At 30.6% G+C, this 11998-nt stretch overlaps 1 long non-coding RNA gene across 1 annotated transcript; it reads right to left on the bottom strand.

Moving 5' to 3' along the window:
- Positions 1–1435: 1435 nt before the first annotated feature.
- On the bottom strand, positions 1436–2717 carry LOC141701445 (uncharacterized). The gene is made up of 3 exons (XR_012566790.1): positions 2433–2717; positions 1613–1717; positions 1436–1466 (listed from the first exon to the last, which is right to left on the bottom strand). It is a non-coding gene; the product is annotated as an uncharacterized LOC141701445 (long non-coding RNA).
- Between the last annotated feature and the right edge of the window lie 9281 nt (positions 2718–11998).

Here is an 11998-nt window from a genome sequence, read left to right as displayed (position 1 = left end):
ATCTTCAAAATAAATCGACAACCACTCTTAAGTTAATATTCTTTTCCTTTCTGCATTATAAGAAAAACAAAGAACTGGATCTCTTAATATAGAGTGAAATCAAACCAAGACGTAATAGAAAATAAACAAATGCCCATAGTGTCACCTGGCTCACTTCCATGAAGAGACTGTCAATGTCCTGCTTTGTAAAGATACCACCTTTCCTCGCAGTTTCTCTTGGTGAAGATTGGGAGGTCCTGCTTGTTACAACTTCATCTTTTCCTCTTTTGTCAACCTCCTTTTTCAAATCATCTATCCCGACAATCTGTAGAGAAAGTCGAAGTACACATAAAATTCACTTAAAATAAGATTGACAAACTACATGCTAGGTTCTCAAAATTTCCAAATAAAAGGAGGCCACAAACATATACAGAAGGGAATTTGTAAACCAGGGCACATAGATTTGTAAAGTAATCCATAATTATGCTTCTTTTTTCGTAAATAGTTCAGCTGCTTTGTAGCTAGCTGATTACCTAAAAATAGTTTCAAAAACCCTTAAAATAAACGTCCATATTTCAACATTTAAGGTTACAGACACTACTACAGAAACGTACAGTACTACTGGCATAATGTTCTCCCATCAGTACATCATTTGAAAACACCTGTTCAACACATCATCATTAGTGTTGCTAATAATTCAGTACATAGACTTCTTAAGCTACATTGCTACGTCATACCTTCACTTGTACACTGAACTTATGAAGTAAAAGCGATACATATTATTTTGCCTAAGAAATAAGAACTCCCTTAACACTATAATATAACAACTTATATTTTTCTTTCACGGATATTTTCTACGCATAAAATAAATAAATGTTATACTTTATGGGGGAACTGAACTTAAAATTCAGGGGACACAATTATGAATATTGTTAGCTGAGTGGGAGAACAATACGAACTGCAGGATGCAAAAGAGCTAGTCACACTAAATCTATATACATTATTAACAAGAATAATTTGTTATGTACATTCTCCAAAAGTGAAATATCAGGAATTCTATAAAAATGTATCCCCACGGGTGCTCATAGCTCTTAAGTCGCAATCCAGACTGCACCTTAATCAACTTATGCTCCAGGAGAACAAATAAGCCTGCTAGATTAACTATACCTACTGGTAGACACTACTAGTAACATATCTTGTTTTGTTCACTAGTTGAATAAAAAGAAACCATCTGCCATTGCAAAATCATTCAACAGTTGTCTCAAGACAGATCATTTTTATATCACAATTTCAATCTTACTAGTTACTAAATGAAGTCAACTAAGAACTAGACTATTTCTTTAATATCTTAACTGGCGAGAAAATTTTAGAAATGAATAACAAATGAAAGATACAAGTAAAGATGTGATACAGTTCAGGCCATATCATACAGTTTCGTATTTGAGTAGTTTCAGTCTCTTCCTTCTTTGTTTGTCATTCTGAAATTCCTGTTTCATGACCACAAGTATAAGGGGTTTAGCATGCTAAAAGCTAATACTGATGACTGTTTTGACTTTTTATGAAGCAAATGAATAGGAGTAATGATACCGTAACATAGAAGCGGGAAGATTGAAAAAAATAAAGAACAACCAACCTCATACATTACTTTCTTATTGACTGGTGCAGTGTTGTCACAAAGAAGCCACTCAATGGTTGCTTTCAGTTTTAAGAACTCGCCCTCACTTTCGTCATCTACGGACTATAAAATTAGAATCAATCAGCAATTGCAAGATAATCTCTGTTGCTTTAATTTAGTTTACCAACTCAACCATGAAAAAAGCATAAAAAGTTAAGAAATTGTAATAAAACCACAAACTCAAGAGCATTGGGAACATAAGGCCCGTCGAGAGTTTCCAAATTATTGAACTACATTATACTTCAACTAGCTAGAACCTGCAAAAAAACAAAAAAACACTTTAATATACTTAACATTTTTCTTGGTACTTAATATACTTTGATTATGATTTTGTTTATGTCCGATTCAGTACATATTTAAACCCATTAATTTACAATGTTAAGTATTATCTAAGTAAATATATGTTCGGATTTTCTTCTTGTGTTCTAGTATATTTAGTGTAAAAAAAGAGGATTGTAGGTACCTTGTCACCAATAACAATTTGCACCGTACTAGAATCAGTATATGCTGGTGGATACAACTTGGAACATTATAGAGGAATCAGCTACTCCGTAAATTACAGTAATTTGTATTCATCTATCGACCTACAAATACAAGCTAAAAGAACAGGGTGAGAGACAAAACAGAGCTCCCTAACCATAAAGGAAAAAGGAAAAATATACAACAGAAATCGGTTTTTAACTAATTAAAACACACACCAATAAAAACCCCCAAATTCAATATATAAGAATTCAATACAAGGTAAACAAAAAACAAAAAAAACAAGACAAGTAAATACCTTTCGCTTAACAAATCGAACAATGGTTTGTGTTTGAGAATCTAGCTTTTGAATAAATTAAGTTGGGGTTATTCCTTAAGAGACCTGGTTTTCAATTTGAATTGAAAGAGATGAGAGTTTAGAGAAAATTTGACATGGATAAAATAGGGTTCTAATAGCAAAGACGGTGACATATTGAGGTGGAGAAAAATGGGAGATAGAGGAGTTAGGGGAGAGGCTGGGAGAGGGAAAGAGCAGCTATGAGAGAAAAAGATAGAGCGGCCCATATTTAGGGTTATGGCCGTAGTGTTTGTGAGAGATAAAAGGGGGATTTGTAATTTAAGGGGGAACTGAAATATTGACAAAGGGGGATGAAACAATACGAGGGAATTTAAAATAATTTACTAAATAAAAACTTTAAATTTAGGTGATAAAGGAAAAAAATAATAATTTTTGATTACATGTATTGTTAGAAAATTTAGTTATTTTTATTATATGTTTATGAAACAGAATTAAAATTAATTTCAAGATCTTAATATTACGCATATTTAAGCAATCTCATTTAAAAAAATAGTGCTCCTACTAGATTTTTTTGTTGTTCAGGTGTAACGTAAAAATTTTAAAATACTTTTAAATAAATAAAATCACTACATCAGTACCATTGGAGCGTTAATCGGGGATGAGTATGGTGTTCAAAAGTAGTGCTTTTACAAGATTTTTATATTCCTTTCATTCAAGATAAATTTGAAATTTTTTAATAATTTTTAATATGAATGAAATGAGTATATCTAAACATCTTGTACCATTGAAAAAATCATTTAAAAAATTTATCGTACGAGTCTCATATTCAGAAGTAGTGTTTTTACCAGATTTTTCTAATCTTGACATTCAAGATAAATTTGAAATTTTTTAATACTTTTTTATATGAATTAAATGAATTTATGTATCATTTAGCAAAAAAATAATAATTTATGTACACATCAGTACGGCTGGATCTTCGAAAAAATCATTTAAAAATTTTATTTAGTTAATCGGGGATGAGTCTCGTGTTCGGAAGTCGCGCTTTTACCAAATTTTTCTATTCCTATTTATTTATTTATATATTATAATTAAATACTTATCTTTATTGTACTTTATATTAATAGAATAATATTTATTTTAAATAATTTCACATATTTTTTATATAAAATTATTTGAAACAAATTTAAAAAAATTTCAATTATTTTTCTATATAACTAACGTTAATATATATTAATATTATGCAAAATGATCCTAAAACCATTTAAAAATTAATCTTGTAAATCGGGAACGAGTCTTGTTGTCGGGAGGGGTACTTTTACCGGATTTTTCTAATCCTGACATGCAAGATGAAGTTCAAATTTTTTAATAATTTTTTCATATGACTAAAATTGATATATCTTAACATCCGTACGGTTGGATCGTCAAAAAAAATCATTTTTAAAATTAATCTTGTAAATCTGGAACGAGTCTCGTTGTCGGGAGGGGTACTTTTACCAGATTTTTCTAATCCTGTCTTGCAAGATGGACTTCAAATTTTTTAATAATTTTTTCATATGACTAAAATTGATATATCTTAACATCCGTACGGTTGGATCGTCGAAAAAATTATTTTAAAAAATTAATCCTGTAAATCGGGAATGAGTCTCGTTGTCGGGAGGGGTACTTTTACCCGACTTTTCTAATCCTGGCATGCAAAATGAATTTCAAATTTTTTAATAATTTTTTCTTATGACTAAAATCGATATATCTTAACATCCGTACGGTTGGATCGCCGAAAAATCATTTTAAAAAATTAATCCTGTAAATCGGGAACGAGTCTCGTTGTCGGGAGGGGTACTTTTACCCGATTTTTCTAATCCTGGCATGCAAAATGAATTTCAAATTTTTTAATAATTTTTTCTTATGACTAAAATCGATATATCTTAACATCCGTACGGTTGGATCGCCGAAAAATCATTTTAAAAAATTAATCCTGTAAATCGGGAACGAGTCTCGTTGTCGGGAGGGGTACTTTTACCAGATTTTTCTAATCCTGGCATGCAAAATGAATTTCAAATTTTTTAATAATTTTTTCTTATGACTAAAATCGATATATCTTAACATCCGTACTGGTTGGATCGTCGAAAAATCATTTTAAAAAATTAATCCTGTAAATCGGGAACGAGTCTCGTTGTCGGGAGGGGTACTTTTACCAGATTTTTCTAATCCTGGCATGCAAAATGAATTTCAATTTTTTTAATAATTTGTTCTTATGACTAAAATCGATATATATTAACATCCGTACGGTTGGATCATCGAAAAATCATTTTAAAAAATTAATCCTGTAAATCGGGAACGAGTCTCGTTGTCGGGAGGGGTACTTTTACCAGATTTTTCTAATCCTGACATTCGAGATGAATTTCAAATTTTTTAATACTTTTTTCATGTGACTAAAATGAGTATTTCTTAATATCCGTACGGTTGGATCCTCTAAAAAATCATTAAAAAAATTTATCTTTTTCATCAGTTATGAAAAAAATCTAGTACGAGGCAACACCCAACGGTTTTTTATGAAAAAGTCTTGTTTGAAATAAATTGTGACAACATGGTTTTTGATAAAAACCGTTGTCTTAGATGATCAACTTTTTTAAATCTTACGGCTGATATTAAATCTACTTTTAATCAACGGCTCTAATTACACCAACTCAACAATCCAAGTGAATGTTTTTTCCCCAATCACATGGTGCCACCTCATCACAAGCAACACTTCAGAAATTTCAAGAATCAGACTTACAGACAACGGTTTTTTTATGAAAAAAGGTTGTCTTAGATGAACATTGACAACATTTATTTGAACAAAAGCTGTTGTGTAAGCGTAGCAGCGTTTTTTAATCTAATGGCTGATATTAAATATACATTCAATCAACTGCTCTTATTACACCAACTCAGCAATCCAAGTGAATGTTTTTTCACCAATCACATGGTGCAACCTCATCACAAACAAGTGTGAAAAAATCTTTTAAAAAATTTATCTTGTTCATCGGGAACGAATCCCGTGTTGGGAAGAAGTGCTTTTACCAGATTTTTCTAATCCTGACATTCGAGATGAATTTGAAATTTTTTAATACTTTTTTCATGTGACTAAAATAAGTATATCTTAATATCCGTACGGTTGGATCGTTGAAAAAATCATTTAAAAAAATTATCTTGTTGGGAAGTAGTGCTTTTACCTGATTTTTCTAAACCTGACATTCGAGATGAATTTGAAATTTTTTAATACTTTTTTCATGTGACTAAAATAAGTATATCTTCACATCCGTACGGTTGGATCGTCAAAAAAATCATTTAAAAAATTTATCTTGTTCATCGGGAACGAATCCCGTGTTGGGAAGTAGTGCTTTTACCAGATTTTTCTAATCTTGACATTCGAGATGAATTTGAAATTTTTTAATACTTTTTTCATGTGACTAAAATAAGTATTTCTTAACATCCGTACGGTTGGATCATCTAAAAAATAATTTTAAAAAATTATCTCTTTTATCGGGTATGGAAAAAAATCTAGTACGGGGCAATATCCAACGGTTTTCTATGAAAAAGTCTTGTCTGAAATAAATAGTGACAACAGTTTTTTTGAAAAAAAACCGTTGTTTTAGATGATCAACTTTTTTAAATCCTACGGCTGATATTAAATCTACTTTTAATCAACGGCTCTAATTACACCAACTCAACAATCCAAGTGAATGTTTTTTCACCAATCACATGGTGCCATCTCATCACAAGCAATGCTTCTGAAATTTCAAGAATCAGACTTACAGACAACGGTTTTCTATGAAAAAAGGTTGTCTTAGATGAACATTGACAACATTTATTTGAACAAAAGTTGTTGTGTAAGCGTAGCAGCGTTTTTTAATCTAATGGCTGATATTAAATATACTTTCAATCAACTACTCTTATTACACCAACTCAGCAATCCAAGTGAATGTTTTTTCACCAATCACATGGTGCCACCTCATCTCCTCTTAATGAACGTCTCTCATTATACCAGCTCACCAATACAAGTGACAATAGTTTTATGAGAAAAACGCTTGTGTGATGTCGTGACATACAACAGACTAAAAACACTTGTATGTCAAGTGATATTTAGACAACACAATGGAAGTACGTTGTTTGATTCCAGCTTAACTAATCCATTGAGAAAACACTTGTCTCATTCCAACAACGGTGTTTCACAACGTTGTCTCCATTACTTTCAGACAATGCAAAATTAAACTGTTGTACAAACTACCTCATTTGCACAACATATCTTTAGAAAGGCTTGTGTGTGTCGATTACCTAGACAATAGTTTTTAAAGCATTGTAGGAATGATGAAATCTTTTTATTTAAACAACACCTTATCCCATAAAATGGTTGTCTGATACGATATGCTAGACAACAGTTTTAAACCTATTGTAGTAAAGGAATTCACACAACACCCGTTTTCTGGTTTTTAAAAAACTGTTGTGTAAAATTTCTGGGCAACACTTTTTTGGTCAAGCGTTGTCTGATGGGTGTTGTCTGATGGCATTTTTCTTGTAGTGTTATCTTGTGACGAAAAATGAACTTACTACTCGACCAAAAACGATAATTTTTTTCCGTCATAAATGGCTCAATTACGACGATTTCAGTTCAAAACAACCGTCGTAAATGACCAAATTTGTTGTATTGTGTGAATAATCCCACGAGCGCTTGTATTATTTAAAAAAAAACTTATCAAATTTGTACTTTCTTCAAATTAATACTTGATTTTATTGTGTTTTTTTATTAAAAACATAATAGTCTGAGGGTAAAGCGTGATCTCCCTACATTTTACCCTCTTCATACACTACTATAAGCAGGATGTTTGGCTTATCATATATACTTATATTAACCGAATGTCTTAATATTTTGACAGGATGTTTGGCTTATCATACATACTTATATCAAATGAATATCTTGATGTTTGGACTCCCAAAACAGGCTACAAAACAGTTTCAATACAATGTTGTGATGGACCGCATAAATCTAAAGTAATTTTTGATCAATTTTTCCTAATGCAAAAAGAAAATTACTAACAAAATGTGACCAATAATAACCCACCAACCTTCGGTACAGTTTGTAAAACTGTTACGAACACAATTTTAAGGTTCAGTTTATAGATTGTCCAACTTGAGTACAATTTAGTTTAACTCCATAGTTAATCCTAAAATTATATCATTTTGAAATAAATGTCATTAATAGTTTAATTATTGATCAAGAATTTTAATGATGTGATTATAGAATATATTGTGTGCTTCGATGTGATAATGTTACCGAGTATATTGTGTGCATCTTTAACAATTTATAGATATGTTGCGTAGCGTTATATCATAGATGTTATGTGTCACATCGCTAAACTATATTTTTGAAAAAGATAAAATAATATTCGAGCTCGTTTGAGCGGTTGTACGGTAGTCGCTTATTGATTTTCGCAGCTTATTCTTTCAAAGTTTCAGGTTTTATGTAAGATCAAGTAATTAGACAACACATGAGTTCGGAGATCTTAAGTTTAGAGTAGAGTGTTTTTTATTATCAATTTTAGATGCGTTTTTGTAACGCTCTTTCGTAATATTTATCTTTGTAATGGACTTTAGACTTAATAAATTTTAGATAAAGATGATTTTGAAATCATAATGTCCAACGAATATTTCCTTGTTCATGCTAGTGATGGTATATATATATATATATTCCTATTAATCCAAGAGGGAAAGACTAGCTTTAATGTGAAATGGGAATTAGATTAATCTATATCTTGAAAAGCCAGGCCAAAATTAGAAGTAGATTAGCTAGATGTGTTTGCTCGATCCAAAAAAACATGCAAAATTAGCCAACTATTATGTTATTCTCTCATAAGATTTCCAAAATAGTTCATCGGTAAACATTCAAGGTTTCTCCAGTTTCAACATACAACAATGATATTTAGTAAAAAAATATAGAGAAATGAGGTTATGCATTTTATGTTTGGTTTTATACTAATGGTTTAGAAAATAATTTCAAAACTTATATCAATAGTCATTTTCAATTTGGTTTAGTTTAATCTTACTTAAAATTGCTTAGTGTAAGAAATAAATCAAAATAGCGACATCAATTTCAGTTTTGGATATAAAAATGGGAACGTTTACACCCATAAGACTTACTGAGATGATAAAACATATCTAAAAATATATTCATAAAATGTCACTAAGTGCTATGAGTTTTGCAACAAAGAGTTTAAGATTTACATAGAGGCGACTCTTATTTTCTTCTAATGAAAGTTAACACTTTTTGAATTTAGAATTTAAGTTTGAAAAGAAGTTATTTATATTTGACGTACTTTTTGTAAATTCTCAAACTTGACATGAGTGATGATTATGAGAGGATTAATTTTCTTGATGTATGTTACATGGATTTTATACATTACATGGTGCATATTTAGATTGCACTATTTTAAAATATGCTAAAAACATCATTTTGCATGTAAAGGAGAAGAGGTTCAAAGGTTTTATGAAGTCCACCATTATAACAAGTCAAACAATGATAGAAAGATTTTGTTAATTAAATAATATTTATGAATCAAAAACATGTATTATAGCATATAAAATAAGCAAAAAATTGATCATTAGCCATTAAAGTAAATTACAAATTGGACTACTTAATTGCATAGATACGAATTCAGTCGATCAAATGTTCCATTAACCAATAAATTCCATTCCATTTATAACTATTAACCTTATAAGAGAATTCACCAATAAAAAAGTTTAAAAAAATTGTAGTAACAAATATAGAAATTTTTTATTTGAATATTTTGTGGATGTGACTCAAGTCAATTATCAATCAGTTTTACAGCACGAACATGACGATACCTTAAAGTTATTTGCAAGGTTTGTCGAAGGACAATTGGAGATGCAAGTGTTATTCCACACTTCTATAAATTTTGGTTTCCAATAGGGAGAAAACGTTCATCAAGATATTGTGAAAATTTATTGTAAAGTTTGTCGAAGAACAGTTGGAGATGCAAAAGTAGTGTACCAAAGATTCTTAAGACATCAACTAGGTACAAAACAAGTTGGAGATGTACTTATGAAGATAAACAAAAGCATGAGTTTGCTTAAATTTCAAAAACTATAGAATCACAACAAAAAGTTCTAGTATGTGACTAATTGATTAGGTGAAGATATTATGTATCATAATTTAAAGACATACTTGATAGATTAAGAGAAGAATCTGATTGTCTCCATGAAAACACAACCTTAATTAATTTGATTAAACTTATAGATTCAGTACCAGTTCTTGGATCCTTAAACTTAAATACACCAAACTTGCAACTGCAATCATTATCAAAAATACCATTTCTTATGGGCATGAGGATTTTAAAGAATTTGGAAATAGAGCTCCTAATATTATAACTCGCAGTATATGGTGAATAAAAAAACTATTTCTTTCTATATACTTACTCCAATCTGAAACAAAGTAAATTGTGCCACCATCATTCGTCTTGTAAGCTGGTGATCCAAAATCAGTCATCCTTGAACTAACATCCATTTCCATATAACCTGGTATTGGTATTTCAAAAAGAACTCAATCCAACATACATCAATCGTAATTGAATAGTAAACAACATAACATAGATGATTCTGAATGAGCTTCGGTTAAAACTGTTAGATCAGGTTTTCCCGAAGTACCCTAACGAATGGAACTTATCCAAGTCAAATGTACCGACCATAAATGCCAGAATTTTCCATCAATTTTTTCAACACTGTAGAATGCAATTATTGAGCCTTTGGTCGATAAGTACTCAAGGGAGACCGAAGGAAAACCACAAAATGATTAGACGTCTCGTGAAAACTGGTAGTAGTGAAGGAGGATTTTCAGCAAACATCATATTTAAAAGCATCGGTGTTGGAGAGTCTATGGGTTCACCCACCAGGACACCTTGTGTTGCCACATTCTCTGACTCAAGAATTAAATTGAATGGGTATGTGATACCCAAGGGTGTGAGAATTTATTTTATGATGGGTGTAAATTATATATATTTATCTTTATAAGTTCAAAACTAAAATATCGTAAGTTCTAGAATTTATATTTTTTTATTATTGGTTCTACCAAACTTATTTATAAACTGATTTCAAAGATTTTTTTTATCGTAGGAACCCGCAGTCGCTACCCTTCGTGTGCGCACTAGGTAAACCCCACAGGCTCACGCAATAGCCTGCAATCCACGTGAACCAAAGTAAACCACATTTAAGCGACAAGCTCTGGCTAAGGAGGCATAATCATAAATTCTCTTCCCGGCGATTCGAACCTGTGACCAAGAAGATAGTTATCCTCTTTTTAAACAACTGAGGCAAGGATTGGCAATCCTTGTGGGCGATTTCAAAGATTACCTAGAGAATATGTTGACTATGTAGATCATGATTTCCTAATTATTTTTAACTCAGTTTATTCGGTGGTTATTGGTTAATCTAAATTGTAAAAAGAAAAAAGTAATATACATGTATATCATCAAACAAAATTGCACAACTAGGACAACTTAATTGCACTTATACAAATTTAGTTGATCACCAAAATTTTTTATTTCATTTGTAACTATGTCAAAATACACACATATGATATATACTTATATTTATAAAAATTAATAATAAAATTATTTAGATTTATAATTATAATATAATAGTAAATGTAGGCTTTTATTTTAATAATAAAAAACTCCACATACTATTTTCCAATTAATTGTGAATAAACAAATATTCTACAATTACAAAAAGTATTGAAAAGAGAATTTAGATTTCAAACAATATTGTATTTTTATTCAAATTTTAAAGGCAAAAATTCAGGTTTACTACATGATCAAAATTTAATGAAAAATGATTAATACATAAAAGATTATTTTCTTTGTTTAAGTTAGTATAAGAAAAAAAATCAGAAAGACTATGTGAAGTATGTAGGAGTAGATAATCAGTTATGCTCTGTGTGAACAATGGGTACTCACAACTTTTACCTATGTGAAGTTCAGAAAGACTTGACAATAGATACGACTTTCAAGTGAAACTCCTCTAGATTTTGAACCCCGGTTCTGATGCCAACTTTAAGGTGGAGGAATGGTAACGGGATGGGGAAACTTGGATTGGTTTTTTCGCTGCTAGGTCTATTCAAGCTGATGGGGAACCCTTAACATATGATTATAGACTTATACAATTGGGAGCTGAGGTTAAGTTTCAAGTAAGATGATTAGAGAAAAACACCGTGCTAATTATATATATTAGAGTTGAACTCTTCTCATATGTTTCTTTCTTCGCTAGCCTATCATTTACTAAGGTTAGGCTTTTGAACAAAGAAGAAACTAAAGACTTTTGTATTTTAGCATAACTTGTCATAGATATAACATTAGAGATCATCAAAACCTCGCATAACTTAATAAACAATTGTAGTTGTTTGTTCAGATTAACATATAATAAACTGCATTCATGGTTAAAAATGGTAAATTTTTAGCATCCATAATATTCAGGGAACCGTCCAAAGCCAACTAAGAGAAAAATTATAAATTTCGCATTGT

The sequence above is a fragment of the Apium graveolens genome, unplaced genomic scaffold (assembly GCF_009905375.1).
Source record: "Apium graveolens cultivar Ventura unplaced genomic scaffold, ASM990537v1 ctg3848, whole genome shotgun sequence".
Classification (NCBI taxonomy): Eukaryota; Viridiplantae; Streptophyta; class Magnoliopsida; order Apiales; family Apiaceae; genus Apium; species Apium graveolens.
Note: the sequence above shows the minus strand (reverse complement) of the source record. Positions and strands in the feature narration are given on the sequence as shown.